The sequence below is a fragment of the Hyperolius riggenbachi genome, chromosome 4, assembly GCF_040937935.1.
Source record: "Hyperolius riggenbachi isolate aHypRig1 chromosome 4, aHypRig1.pri, whole genome shotgun sequence".
NCBI classification, from domain to species: Eukaryota; Metazoa; Chordata; class Amphibia; order Anura; family Hyperoliidae; genus Hyperolius; species Hyperolius riggenbachi.
Window position 1 is genome coordinate 38,998,946 of NC_090649.1, and position 15,723 is coordinate 39,014,668.

General features: G+C 46.0%; 1 protein-coding gene across 16 annotated transcripts in view; it reads right to left on the reverse strand.

The window, feature by feature from the left end:
- OTOF (otoferlin) overlaps positions 1–15,723 on the reverse strand; it is a 500,418-nt gene that overhangs the window by 194,030 nt on the left and 290,665 nt on the right. Inside the window, exon 1 of one of the 16 annotated variants that reach the window (XM_068279953.1) lies at positions 11,928–11,985. The exons of the other annotated variants lie outside the window; for them this stretch is intronic. The gene's annotated coding sequence lies outside the window, so the exon portion shown is untranslated. Of the gene's footprint in view, positions 1–11,927; positions 11,986–15,723 lie in introns of those variants that run through there. 16 annotated transcript variants of the gene reach the window in all.

Here is a 15,723-nt window from a genome sequence, read left to right on the forward strand (position 1 = left end):
AGCTGTTCAGAGTAGTGATGAGCAGAAATTACGTCTATGCATATTTACGCATCGCAATCGGAATTCGAAATTCCAGGGACAATTGGAATTAATTTTGTATGTAATTGTAATATTTCGTAATTACACATAATTTTTCGCATAATTTTGTGCCTACTTTAGCAATGAACGGCAAAGCTCCCATACATGCTATTACTTCCAAAATTGGTACATATGTTAAGAATAATAGGGGGTACAGCTAAAAAAAGAGAATTTTTTAAAAATAGCTTTTAGTTTTTAAGAAAATCGATTTAAAAAATGCAAAGAAAAATGGGTTTTAAACTGTCATTTATCTTTCTTTGCATTTTTAAAATTGATTTTCTCAAAAACTACAAGGTCTTTTTGGATTTTTTTTTTTGTAGTTGTACCCCCTATCCTCCTTAAAGGGGAACTGAAGTAAGAGGTATAGGGAGGCTGCCATATTTATTTCCTTTTAATCAATACCAGTTGCCTGGCAGCCCTGCTGGTCTATTTCTCTGCAGTAGTATCTGAATAACACCAGAAACAAGCATGCAGCTAGTCTTGTCAGATCTGACTTTAAAGTCAGTAACACCTGATCTGCTGCATGCTTGTTCAGGGGCTATGGCTAATAGTATTAGAGGCAGAGGATCAGCAGGGCAGCCAGGCAACTGGTATTGCTTAAAAGGAAATAAACATGGCAGCCTCTATATACCTCTCTCTTCAGTTCCCCTTTAACATATGTAGCAATTTTGGTGTCAATAGCATGTATGCGAGCTGTGCTATTAGTCGGTACTAAATTATGCAAAATTTAACGTGAAATTACGAATTATTTTACAAAATCAATTAAATTTACAAATCACATAAGCGTAATTGTGAAAATGTATGTGAAATTTTGCGTAATCGTAATTAGCTGATTAGGATCATCGCTAGCTCAGAGATGAGGGATCGGCGAGGGGAGAGTGCGGAGCGGTGTGTGTGTGGGGGGGGGGGGGGGTGTTGGAGAGGTGTGTGGTAAATTCTTTAAGGCTGGGTTCCCATATGACATAGCGTGAAGGATTGCATTTTTTGGCATGTGCATTGTGTTTTTGTGTGCGTTTTTAGTGCATTTAGTTTTTTTTTCCCCGCAAATGCGTTTTTCATGCATTTTGCGTGCGTTTTTATACTTTTGCGGTTCATATATACAAAACTCATATGCGTTTTGTATGCGTTTTGATATTGCGTTTTATGCAAATCAATAGGAAGACAACAGGAAGCGGAAATACATCATAGAACTTTATTTAAAAAAAGCAACGCATATAAAAATGCATCAAAAATGCAGTACATTGCGTTTCCATTGAGTTTCATTATGTGTGTTTTGGCACCAATTCTGCATAATATACAACAAACCAGCGTTTGCGAAACACATACTGTAAATCGCAGGTCTCCGCGTTTTTTTCTGCGTCCAATTGAATATGCAACGCTTGCGTTTCTGCTATGGGTGCACCCAGCCTCCAGAATTGGGGTGATACCGGTACAGTGATGGAAGGTGATCTGGCCACATTTGCTGCAGTAAATTAGGTTGCAGTGGAAGACGCTAGCAGAATTTCGGTAAAATTATAGATAATATACTCTCGGGCAACGGCTAATTACCACAGTGGAATATCAGTAATTTTTACCAATATTTTACTACTAAATATTATACTAACCTAACCCTCTTCCCACACTAACTCTGTTCTAACACTAACCTACCACCCCCTCCACCACCAATCCACCTGCCGATATCTGCACCAGCTGCTTGTTATCATGCACCACCGGCGCTCAAATTACACACTATAGCAGCAATTAACATTGTGGTCTACACAGCGCCCATTTTACCTTTCGGTCACCGGTAACCAAGTTACCTGCTTCAGATGTGGACAAAAACTTGGACCACAAAGTCTTCAACTCAGCTCCAGCCCCAGTGAGGATTACTTGAAAGCACATTTAGGGCCCATTTACACTTGAGCGTTTTGCCGCAATTTCGGCAAAACGTTTAAACGATAGCACTTTTTAAAAGTGCTAGTGCAATGAAACACTATGGGGCTGTTCTTACTTGGGCAATTTGCGCTAATCGCTGCAAATCGCCCAAAACCGCTAAACGCAAACGCGTAGCCAGCACCATTTTCAGGCGATTTCCCGGCGATCACGTTTTAGTGCTATAGAAGCGCAAAAAGCGATCGCTATAAAGATCGCCAGGTGTAAATGGTGATTTTTTGGCATTAATCGCCAAAAAACGCCAGAGCAAAACGCTAGCAAAATCGCTAGCGTTTTGCAATCAGCAAGTGTGAATGGGCCCTTAGTGGCCAACAGCGGTTTGACATTCTTTCTGTTGATCATCGTATTTGTAACTGGTGCTGACCACCTGCTCCTTAACCCTCCCTAGCGTTCTGGATGAGCAGAGCTCGTCCTGAAACGCCGGAGGTCACCGCACTCCCTGCTGGGCCGATTTGAATAATTTTTTTTCACACACGCAGCTAGCACTTTGCTAGCTGCGTGTTTAATTCGATTACCGCCGATCCACCGCTACCCGACGCGAAAGAGGGACCCCCCCGGGACCCCTGCGCAGCCTGGCCAATCAGTGCCAGGCAGCGCTGAGGGGTGGATCGGGAGTCTCTGTGACATCACTCTGTTTGTGGCCATGGTGACGGGGGAAGCCCTAAAGGAAATACCGTTCAGAACAGGATTTCCGGATGGGACTTAACGCCGGCGGCGATCGGAGAAGCCCGGGGGGACGCCGCAGGGAGCAGCCAATCATGTAGCTAGCGCTAGGCTAGCTACATGATAAAAAAACACCTACAGGGGCCTTTTCCATGGGAGGCTGTACTGTGCGCTCAGTAAGCAAATACCAGGCAGCAGAAAGCAGTTTCCAGGCAGCAGTGGAAAAGCAGCCTTATTACTTTCACTGTACAGCGCATAGCAGCAATCGTGTCAGCCTGAGTGCTACAGTATAGATCACAAAGTCCTAGTCTTCAATTTCATGGTGGTCAACAGCATCAGCATCAATGTGCAAGTTTACTAACGTTCTCATACATACAATTTTAAAAAGAAAAAAAAAGTGTGTGTGTGTATACGGGTCTGCTTAGCCAGGTATGAACAATTGCTGCAAAATAAGAATGATAGGAAACACTATTCCGGAGAGTGTTCACACACACAACACCCCAAAATGACAACATGAAAAAAATTTCGGTACTTATCCGTTAGCCGGGCGCATCCTCTTGGCGACAAAACTCCACCAGAGTTACATCTTTCCCTACTATCCATGTCGGCCTGGAGGGGGAATAGTAATTAGCGCCACCTGCCGGATGCGCCCGGCTAACGGATAAGTACCAGATTTTCTTGAGGTTTTGGCAAATATATAAAAAAATATGAAAATGTGTACACAAGTATTCAAAGCCTTTGCCATGAAGTTCAAAATTGAGCTCAGGTGCATCCTGTTTCCCCTGATCATCCTTGAGATGTTTCTACAGCTTAATTGGAGTCCACTTGTGGTAAATTCAGTTGATTGGACATAATTTGGAAAGGCAACCACTCGTCTATATAAGGTCCCACAGTTGACAGTTCATGGCAGAGCATAAACCAAGCATGAAGTCTGTAGACCTCAGAGACAGGTTTGTCCGAGACACAAATCTGGAAAGAATACAGAAGATTTTCTGTTGTTTTGAAGTTCCCAATGAGCACAGTGGCCTTGAGCATCCGTGAGTGGAAGAAGTTCAAAACAACGAAGACTCTTCCTAGAGCTGGCCATCTAAACTGAGTGATTGGGGGCAAGACAGAGCAGGTTATTCTCCCACCCACCTTGGAAAACACGCCTTTGTCTGAAGTCAACGACAATGGGCTCTTCGTCATTTACATGCACAGAAGGAGTTGGTGGTGGGCCCAGGGCCGGCCCTAGACTTTTTGCCGCCTGAGGCAAATTTTGAAAAAATTATTGCTGCCGCCGCCCCTCCCCCCCAACCCCCCACCCCCCCCACCCCGTGCTGGAGGGGTAGCGGGCAGTGCGGGGGTATTGGGCCTAGCGGCAGGGAGGGGGGTCGGACCCCCCCCTCCCTCGCCTGGGTCCCCCGTCCTCCGCTCCCCTCCAGCCTTAAATACATCAGAAGCGCATCTCGTAAGAGGCAGTGGGCGGGGAGGACTCACCTCTTCCTCGCTCGATCCAGCGTGCGCTCCACTGACGTCCCTTCCTGCAGCGCCGTCCATTTACAATACAGTGGGCGGCGTTGCAGCAAGTGACGTCAGTGGAGCGCACGCTGGATCGAGGAAGAGGTGAGTCCTCCCCGCCCACTGCCTCTTACGAGATGCGCTTCTGATGTATTTAAGGCTGGAGGGGAGAGGAGGACGGGGGACTTAGGCGAGGGAGGGGGGGGTCCGACCCCCCTCCCCGCCGCTAGGCCCAATACCCCCGTCATGCCCGCTACCCCTCCAGCTGGGCGGCCGGCTCCCCGCACCCACCGACGGGCGGATACCGCCCCTAGAAATTTGCCGCCTGAGGCAAAAGTTTCACCCCGCCTCATGAGCGGGCCGGCCCTGGGTGGGCCTAACCCAACTGATACGAGGGTAGATCTTGGAGATGACATATGATGGAATCTGGAAGCTCCTTTTAAAAAGAGGGCACCAAGATATCTGAAACCCTACAGGGGAATAAGTATAGGGGTACCCAATCCCACACAAACTTAAAAATGAAAATATTCAACACATAGAAAAAGTCCTCAAACTTAAAAAATAATAATAACAAAATACAATTTTTTATGTTTCTCACTGAACTCCACATTTTCCACGCTGTTTCAGGCCTCTTTCGCAGTGGGACGTTAAAGTCGCACGTTATACAAAATTATAACGCAGACGAAGCAAAAGCAACATACAATCCTCCTCCATGGTTTCCCGTTGGTCCCCTCATGTGACCAACGAGAATCCTCAACCGAGATGATTCTCAGGATTTCTTAAAGTGAACCTGAGGTGAAAATAAACTGATGAGATAAACAATTGAATTTATCCTCCTACTCCTAAAAATGAACCCCCTTTTTTTTAGATATTCCATGGTTTTATTGTATATTTAACCACTTAAGGACCGCGGGGTTAAACCCCTCTAAAGACCAGGTCATTTTTCCTAAATTAGGCCACTGCAGCTTTAAGGGCTCGATGCAGGGCCCCACAACTCAGCACACAAGTGATCCCCCCCCCCTTTTTCCCCTCCAACAGAGCTTTCTGTTGGTGGGGTCTGATCGCTCCCCTAATGTTTATTGTTTTTATTATTACAAATATTTATGTCTTTGTTTTTATTAAAAAAAGTGTATTTTTTTATTTCTTTTCCCTCCCTCCCCTGGCCAGCCGCTTCTCTGTCCCCAGTACAGGTATATTAGACGGCGTCTAATATAGTCTCTGACCGGCGATCACCGCTGGGAGACTGAAGGCGGAGTGGAGATGCGCGCTCTCCTGCTAGCCCCATGGTAGGCCGTTCACGGCAATCGGCGTGGAGCGGTCCTGGGGCTGCCGCCGCATTCACATCAATTTGCGTGGAGCAGTCGGGAAGAAGTTAAACATTTACAAAGTAGATTTAATGCTTTGTTGTCTCTGCTCAGTATCAGCCTATTAAGTGTCCCTAAATGAAAATACATGAACTATTGACCTTTTTTTTATCTCCCCCTGCTCTCAGAAGTTGTATTCTGCCAGGAAAACTCTTATGGCTGTAAATTGCTTATCAGCTACCGACATGACAGAAGCTGTCACTTCTATGCCTAAAAATTAACTCTTTCTTGCCAGTGAAGTCCTGATGCGTCAGTCTTGTCAATCAGTCCAGATACGCCAGTCCTGCCACGTTAGTCCTGTCAGTCACTTTATGCCACACAAGTCCTGTCACTCACGTTCTTCCATGCAACTCCTGTCAGTCAAGTTCTTCCATGCAAGTCCTGTCAGTCAAGTCCTGCCAGTCAAGTCCTGTCAGTCAAGTTCTGCCATGCAAGTCCTGTCAGTCAAGTTCTTCCACGCAAGTCCTGTCAGTCAAGTTCTTCCGCGCAAGTCCTGTCAGTCAAGTTCTGCCATGCAAGTCCTGTCAGTCAAGTTCTTCCACGCAAGTCCTGTCAGTCAAGTTCTTCCACGCAAGTCCTGTCAGTCAAGTTCTTCCACGCAAGTCCTGTCAGTCAAGTTCTTCCACACAAGTCCTGTCAGTTCTTCCACGCAAGTCCTGTCAGTTAGGTTCTTCCACGCAAGTCCTGTCAGTCAAGTTCTGCCACGCAAGTGTTGTCAGTCAAGTCCTGCCACACAAGTCCTGTCAATCAATCCTGTCAGTCAAGTTCTGCCATGCAAGTCCTGTCAGTCAAGTTCTGCCACGCAAGTCTTGTCAGTCAAGTCCTGCCACACATGTCCTGTCAATCAAGTTCTGCCACGCAAGTCCTGTCAGTCAAGTTCTGCCATTGCAAGTCCTGTCAGTCAAGTCCTGCCATGCAAGTCCTGTCAGTCAAGTCCTGCAAGTAAAGTCCTGCCAGTCAAGTCCTGTCAGTCAAGTCCTGTCAGTCAAGTCCTGCAAGTAAAGTCCTGCCAGTCAAGTCCTGCCATGCAAGTTCTGCCAATCAATCCTGTCAGTCAAGTTCTGCCACACAAGTCCTGTCAGTCAAGTCCGGTCACATCGGGCCTCTTCCTCCTTCCCTTTCAGCAAGCTTAAACACCTCCTGTTCTTCTCATCTGTGGTGGTGCAGTCCTAGGGGTTGTGACATGGTGAGCACCAGGCAGCAAGGTAGTGTGCCACCCATTAGGGGTGACGGCCCATCATCCCTTGTGGGGTGCGCTGGTGAAGGCCCGTCCTCACTTAGACTCCACACCCTGGGAGTGCCCGTACCAATCACCGGTGCCGAGATCAACAGGGCCCTGATAGTACTTCCTGCTCACCCTCCCCCCTTCCCCAATCTCCTCTATATACAATTAAATGGGCAAAGAGCCCAGCAGAGTATCTGTACAGCAAGAATCCCTCCTAACCTGTCATCTGAAGTGATCACTAATAACAGACATTTGTGCTTCTGTGCGCAGCTAAAGGGTAGAGTTTTCTGGTTATCTCTTGGTTTTGGCCACATGGAATTCTGCCGTCTCCCAGAAAACCGCGCAGGCGCCTCCAAAGCCCCACTAGTCTCTGATTTAAACTTGTCATCTTAATTGGGGATAATGGGATCAGCGCTTTTCTTAATTGCGCCGTTTCATGGGCTTAATGAATAATTAATAAAGAGTGGAGCGAATCTGCCCAGATTTTATAACATAATCATTCTTTCTCCCTCCTCACCGCAGCGCCGAACTACCCCACGGAATACAGCAATACAACTGTCACAGCACGGAGGTGATAACGCGCTTCTGATGGTGACTGTGTCGTGTAGTACAACAAAGAACCTTCGCCACAGTTACACGCTAAGGAAAATCTCCAGATTCATAACATTGCAACATTATTACTCCTATTGTTATTATAGATGTAAGTAAGAACAACAGCTTATGTAGCTCTCAAGCTGATACCACCTTTCCAAAGAGAAATCTTTACTTTATCTCAGATACATCATGAGGGGGGTCTGTGTGGCTGATATTGTGGTGAAACTCCTCCCACAGTGTGGGCCATGGCCCTGACAGTTTCCTGTTTGTGAAATTCATTGCATTGTGGGTAATGATGGTTGTATCTAACTATCAAGCAAGCAGTGCATGTACAGCAGTAGCAGTGTTCAATATCGCAATGACCAACATACCTGTCAGGCCCTCAGCCGCTCTTAAATTTATATCCCCCCCCCCCTCCTTGCACCCTTCCACCATGGCCATGGTCTGTATATCAAGGGACAGGTGAGAATTTACAGAGCACCGGCACTGGGAAGGACATTTAGGCCCCATTCTTACATCGATTGCGATCGTGATTATGCGTGGCAATTGCATTTTGTGATTTTCATTCCAGTAAATGAAACTCGAGACACAATCGCCAGGAAAATGCTACATGTAGCACGTCTGCGACCGGTCGAAATTGCAAACGTGCTGAAATGGCTGCAATGTGAGTAATCCCATAGGATTACTCGTGCAGCAACGCTTTGCTAATCGCTGGCGATCAGCAAAGCGCAAATTGCGGCCAAAAAAGAGCTCTGGTGTGACCGAGGCCTTAATACTAGGGAAGCGGTGAGGCAGACGGCAGAGGCGGCACCGCTAGACCGATTCCTGATTTCCTCTTTTCATGCTAAATTGGAAATCAGTGTGCGGTGTATAGGCAGACAACAGATCTTTCTCTGGTCAGATTCCATCATAGAGAGATCTGTCTCATGGTCGATTTGCCCATACATTGCTTAAAGGGAACCTAAACTGAGAGGGATATGGATGTTTCCTTTTAAACAATACCAGTTGCCTGGCAGTCCTGCTGATCTCTGTGACTGCAATAGAGGATGAATCACACCCTGAAACAAGCATGCAGCTAATCCAGTCTGACTTCAGTCAGAGCACTTGATCTGCATGCTTGTTGAGGGGCTGTGGCTAAAAGCATTAGAGACACAGGATCAGCAGGAGAGTCAGGGAACTGGTATAATTTTAAAAGGAAAAACTCATCTCCTTCTCAGTTTACGTTCCCTTTACCGTATGGGCACATAAAGTTATTAGTGAGCAAACAAAGACAAGAAAGTTCTCTGCTTCCTCCCTGAATACATCATAGATTATTCTGCATTGTTTACACGGTGTTGTACTTCAAACACAATCTCATACCTCCCAACTTTTTGAGATAAGAAAGAAGGACACTTAAGCCACACCCCACCACATCCCTGACCACGCCCCCATCACACCCCTAGTCACGCATATTCTAAAGATTTCATAAGATACATATGTTGTGTAATAATTCAACCCACACGGGTCCTTTCTATCCTGGTTAATTTTCCTTCTTGTTAACATTTGAAAATAAGAAATATATCAATTAAAGGATGGGAATAAAGTTTAGAGTCAATCAAGCACATTTTTTTTGTAGATAAATATATATATTTACATAGCAAGGGGGACAAAGTCCTGAAAGAGGGACAAATGAGGAGGAAAGAGGGACAGTTGGGAGCTATGCATCTGATAATGCTGATTGCCAACACAAGCTTATCAATTAGCAGCTGAATTAAAGGAAAAGCTTGATTGTGAACCCTTCCAGTACCAGGGAAACCTCTGAAATGCTTTTAGCTGGTAAGTTTATGTTTAAAGCGGACCTGAACTCAAAACTTCCTCTCTAAAAGATAAGCAACAGCATAATAACCTTTCAAGGAAAACGTGTCTTTGTTACAGCTTACAGAACTCCCGCAATAAACCTGCAGTGTGTCTACTTCCTGCTTTCATGGAAGCAGACAAAGGGTTAACATCCTGTGTTTACAAATTAGCTGTTCTGCTGAGGACTGCCAAATTTATTTGCTGACACTGCTGAGAGATCAAATTACACTTGTGATTACTTACAGATAAGGGGGAAATAGACAGGCCTTTCTCACTAAAAACACATGGTGCATTTCTCTCTGTTTTCCTTGTGTCCTGTGCAAGAGTACAGGTCCACTTTAGACCATAGCTGAAATTTGAGTGTGATCCCACTTTAATTGCTTGTATTGAGTTTAGTGCGCTGTTACTGTGACTTTCCTGTCAGAGTGGGCTGCACTGAGATGATCGTAGTTGGTGGTCAGGGATGTGGGCGTTTTCCCTGCAGTACAGACAGCGGGTACAGCACCAGCCACACGTCACAGCGCACACACCACGCTGGCTGCTACTGTCACCCGCTAATTGCACCATCCCTGGCAGGACTGTCATTATACAACATTCCCTGCACTTATAGGTGGCATCCTGCTGTCACTGTGCCCACTAATGAGCCTGCTGGCTCTGCTGGCGGGATTAGCTGGAGGCAGAGTGTATAGAAAAGCAGAAAACTTATCTGCAGAGATGATTATTCACAGCTTGTGGAGGAGAGGACAGAGCTTTACCCCCCGCTGTGCACTGAGCTCTGTCACCACACAGACACGTCTGCCGCAGCCTGCGATCCGGGCGTCGCTCATCGGTGGAGGCGGGCGTGTGAGAACATGTGACAGCAGTGATGGCTGCCTAAGAACTTCAAAGAAAACTTCAGGGTGTTTTAGGGCCGTTTTATGCTACAAGTCATTTGTTATCTTTTACATTCCGTTTTGGATCGCATTCACAATGCAAAAAATGCCAGGAAATCAGCAGAATAAAGGCTCGTTTCCATGCAGCACAGAGCCACGGGGCGTCTCTCCCGGGGGGAGGGGAGGGGGACTTGCGATCCCAATCATTATACTGAATGGGATCGTGGTGAAGCGACCCGAAATGCAGCAAACCATGCGCAGTGAATTAGAGAAGTTCGGATCTTTTCAATAATCCGGATGATTCGAATTGGATCATTGAAAAGATCTGGATCTTTGATCCGAATCTCGGATCATCTTACTAGGGAAGCATTCGGGGGCGAAATTACTAGCAGGACAGGTCTTTCCCTGCGGCGGACAGAGAAGGGGAGGGGGTGGAAACACAGAGAAGGGGAGATGGTGGACAGAGACGGGCAGGGAGTGGACAGAGAAGGGAGGAGGGACGAGCAGAAATGTTTGTTTGCACACAATACCCACATGCTGCAATCATATGCTTTACATATATTTCACCTACCGGTATATGTTCATCTGTATACCTTGAATGGAAACGTCACACAGTGAAAGAAAGCATTCCCTAAAGCATTCCCAGAAGTGAAGTGCAGCTGTATAGAGCAGTGCAGGAGGATCATATTGCACAGCAATCACAGTGCCTGCCCTTCTAGCCCAGCACGCTGTCTACAAAGTTACTGAGCTGTGCTGAGCTGAGCCAAAAGTTTCCAATTTGTTCACTTTGCACAACTACGGAACAGACAGCCTATAATGAGCAGCACGTTATAGCCAGTATGTGTGCTGTACAGATATCTGGCAGTGGCACCCATGTCCCCTCTCTCTCAGCTACCTGTCCCTGCAAGGCTACCTCCCCTCCAACAGAGCGATCCATCTCTGCTCTGCTTCCAGGACCCCGCTACCCGCTGAGGGCAGGGGTCGTGTCGCTCCTGGCCCTGCCCCCTTTGCGATCCGAATCACTCATTTTGATGATTCGGATGATTCGACTCACAAAAGAGATTTGGATCAAAGATCCGAATCGTTCATGATCTGGACAAAACTACAGTGAATCGCCGCGCACAAATGGAACGGCAGATAGTGCAGTCTATGCACTGTCTGCCGTCCATGTGATCGCGTTTCCATAAACGAGCCTGAAAGCTCGCTATATGGAAACCAGCCCTAAGGGAAATTGCAGGGGCCGTTTTATACCATAAGTGATCTGATCGCCATCTGATTTGGCCTGATCACAAACGCCTTGCATACTGTCTTTCTTCTGCATTTTTCCTTGCATTCCCAGCCTCGTAAAACACAATTGCAGAAAAACTGCACTGTAAAAACCGCACTGCGTTTGAGTTCTTGAAGGATCGCTACAGTGAAAAAATTGACAGAATCAACAGGTTTTGGACTAGTCAATCTCCTCACGGGAGATTCTCAGCGTTTTCTTTGATTCAGAAGCATTTTCTGAACGGCAGTTGCTAAATCTAACTGCCAAAATAGTTAGTAAGTGAGTAGGGAGGCTGGCTGGTATCTTGCTATTTTGGAAGTTAAATTGCCTTTCAGGAAATGCTTTTGAAAACAAAGAAAACTCTGAGAATACACCATTAGGAAATGGACTAGTCCAAAACCTGCTTACTTTTTTTCGCTGTATTGGTCCTTTTTAGTTGCAGCTGGAGGTGGCTTGCAGGGAAATCTAATAAGTATCCAGCTTGGAACCGGGCCAATGCAGCTACACAGGAAGTACATATGATTGGCGGAGAACAAGGCTTGTGATTTTCATTACATTTGCAAGCAAGTTGGAATTACTAGAATGCCATTGGCCACCTCTACTGTCAGCTGTAGTGATGGGAATTCCGGCTCTTCTCAGAGAATCGGCTCTTCTGAATCGGCTCCCATTAAAGAGCCGGCTCTTACGGCTCTGAATCTGCTCTTCATTAAATATCACTAGACACCACTCAGAATCGGAGTAAAAGCCCCGCCCCCATCTCCATGACAACTCCAGACTGCTTCTCTGACTGGTGCAATCCCTCCTGCTACTGCTCTGCTCCGCCCCATACACTCCTACAAGCTGCGAGAGGAGGACTACATCTCCCAGCATGCCTCAGCGCCCTTTATTACAGACCAAAGCAGGGCTGTGTGGGGCGGCTGAGGCATCGGCTCTTTTGAAACTGAGAACCGACTCTTGTCGTTCGCAGGAAAGAGCCGGCTCTTAGAGCCGGCTCGTTCGCGAACGACCCATCACTAGTCAGCTGACCTTGTCCATTATAATTTGCCACTGCAAAAAGTTTTCAAACAGAGAGAAAGTAGAACAAAACTACCAGTATTATCCTGCACAGTTAGAATCTCCCAGCAATTCTGTATTTGCTCTGTTGGCTGCTTTATAATATATATGAAGTACAAACATTGACCTGGGGTAGCTACAGGAGATAATAACATGAAAAGGCAAGATATAAATCCAGGTACGATACCAAAGCTGAAAGGTAGACATACGCCTCGAGATCTGATGGGGAGAGAAAAGGGAGTAAAAATAGAACTACAGAAGCAATTTTGGAGTCTTTTTATGTGTTTCAATAGACTTCAAACATGACTTTTTTAACCTTTTGGGGATCGCTGATGGTAAATCCTCCGCTGCACTTGTGGCTGTCTAAGCCTGATGCAGAGTAGGATTTACGCCACCTGCCATTTTCGTTTCCGACGAGATTGTGCGCACCCGAGAGGGGAGATTAAGCTGTCATATGACAGATTGACAGCTGACATCTCCCTTCACCCGCACTGCATCCTGGAGTGCTTTGGAGTCTCTTTGGCCGGCCGAAGACTTTCGTTATTGAGCAGCGCGCTGCCAGCCTGCATCTGCCGGGGACCTCTCCATAACAGGATTGAGGCCGAGCGAAGTAAGCGGGGATCCCTGCGCCGCATCGCAAGCTGTTTTGAGGGCGGCAAGACAAGAGCGGAGAGTCCTGCACATGCAGGTGAAGACACGCTGTCTGTTTGTGAGCATAGCCTCGGTTATTGAGGTCTTCGGTTTGAGATAGGCCTGAAGATTGTGGATTTTGCTAGTCACTTCTGTACCCTCTCTCCAGTTCTCTCCTCCCTTCACTGAAGGACACCAATTGCCATCGGTACCGATACCATTGTAAGGGCTGGAACCCACAGGAGCGCTTTTGGCAGCGTTTTGGCAGCACTGCGATACGCTAGCAGTTTGCCAAAACGCTGGGCTAATGTTAATGGATGGGGCAACTTCCACAGGAGCGTTTGCGTTTCCCAGAAACGCAAACGCAGGACCTGCAGCATTTTGGGAGCGTTAGCGCTTCAATGTAAAATATTGAAACGCTAGCAGAAACGCTCAGCAAAACCTAAACTGAGCGGTTTTGCTAGCGTTTTGCGGTTCAGCACACTGTAACAAAATTAAAAATAATTCACAGGACCAATCAGGAAAAAAACGCAAAACGCTACGCACCCGCTGGGCAAAAAAATACAATGTTGCAAAACACGACCGCAAACGCACATGAATCCGCTTGCAAACCGCTCAGACAAAACGCTAGCGGTTGCGTTTTGCGTTTGCTGATTTTAGTGGGTTCCAGGCCTGAAGGTGGTTTGTGGAGAGTGAGAGTCAGTGTGCTTGGGCAGGGAGCGCTCCAGTGTTTTTAGTGTTTTTAACATTGATTCCTTCACTTAGCGTTTTGTACCAATAAAGTTGCTTTTTTCACTTTCAAACCTGCGGAATGATGGCACTAATTTTGCATATATAGTACTATTTACCCCATTGTGACGTCATTCCTGCTATGCAGTGATGCAGGTTATACTACATGGTTGAGTATGTGCAGTTTAGATTTTTTCCTCAGTGATCAGGAGCCACGATTGGCTTCTGATCACATGATCACTACGATCGCCGGCAGCTGCGTACAGACATATAGTGGTGCTCAAATACCCCTTTTTAAAATTCGAGTTTGGTCGAATTCGAATAGTAAATTATTCGAGGTCATTCGAATATTCGAGTCGAATAATTTTTACTATTCGATTCGACCTCGGACTTCGAGCTCACTATTCGAGTCGGTATTCGAGCTAACTATTCGAGCTGACTATTCGAATTGGCCTTAAATAGCTTCCAACACTTGTTTTGAGGGTGAATGATGCAAGAAACCTCTTTTTTTCCAAGTAACAACAGCAAGTGATTATGTGGGGATGTTCCTTTAAAAGAAAATGTGGAAAGAGAAGTTGTGTCCTTAATTTTGTTCAGTAGTGTTACTGTATATACTTCTTCTTCTTCTTCTTCTTCTTCTTCTTCTTCTTCTTCTTCTTCTTCTTCTTCTTCTTCTTCTTCTTCTTCTTCTTCTTCTTCTTCTTCTTCTTCTTCTTCTTCTTCTTCTTCTTCTTCTTCTTCTTCTTCTTCTTCTTCATCATCTTCTTCTTCTTCTTCTTCTTCTTCATCTTCTTCATCTTCTTCTTCTTCATCTTCTTCTTCTTCATCTTCTTCTTCTTCTTCTTCTTCTTCATCTTCTTCATCTTCTTCTTCTTCATCTTCTTCTTCTTCATCTTCTTCTTCTTCTTCTTCTTCTTCTTCTTCTTCTTCTTCTTCTTCTTCTTCTTCTTCTTCATCTTCTTCATCTTCTTCATCTTCTTCATCTTCTTCTTCTTCTTCTTCTTCTTCTTCTTCTTCTTCTTCTTCTTCTTCTTCTTCTTCTTCTTCTTCTTCTTCTTCTTCTTCTTCTTCTTCTTCTTCATCTTCTCCTTCCTTTTCAATATCGTCTTCTTCACGTATTTCTCTTTTCAATTTTTTTTTAAAGAAATGCAGCTATTTTTGAGCGTAACAAATAGCTGGTGGGCGCACGCATGTTGGAAGCGCCATTGTATGTGCTCCCTGGCAGTGGAAACACAAAGACAGCAGGAGGTAAATTCAGCAGCAGGAGGAGGAGGATGAGTGTGTGGCAGCAGGCAGTCAATGAGGCAGGCAGCTCGCCGTGACATAATAGCCCTGGTACCTAGCGGTGATACCAGGGCTGTAAATAAACACAACAGGAGGTCCCAGACAGCGGTCGTGCAGCCCACATTGTGTCCAATACACAACTGGGACAACACAGTTTTCAACCCGGGCACCTCAGAAAAATTAAACCTTTTTTTTTTTTTTTATGGTTTTTTGGTTTTTGGTTTTGCAACCAATATAGCTATTGTTTGACGTAATAGCTGGTGGCAGAGTGGCAGCAGAAGGTAAATCATCTGTGTACCCTGGCAGTGGGAAACACAGACAGACAGCAGCAGCAGGAGGAGGAATGGAGGAGTAGGCGAGCAGCTATTGTTTGACGTAATAGCTGGTGGCAGAGTGGCAGCAGAAGGTAAATCATCTGTGTACCCTGGCAGTGGGAAACACAGACAGACAGCAGCAGCAGCAGCAGGAGGAGGTATGGAGGAGCAGTGTGAGTGTGGCAGCAGGTAGGCAGCGTGACATAATAGCCCTGGTACCTAGCGGTGATACCAGGGCTGTAAATAAACACAACAGGAGGTCCCAGACAGCGGTCGTGCAGCCCACATTGTGTCCAATACACAACTGGGACAACACAGTTTTCAACCCGGGCACCTCAGAAAAATTAAACCTTTTTTTTTTTTTTATGGTTTTTTGGTTTTT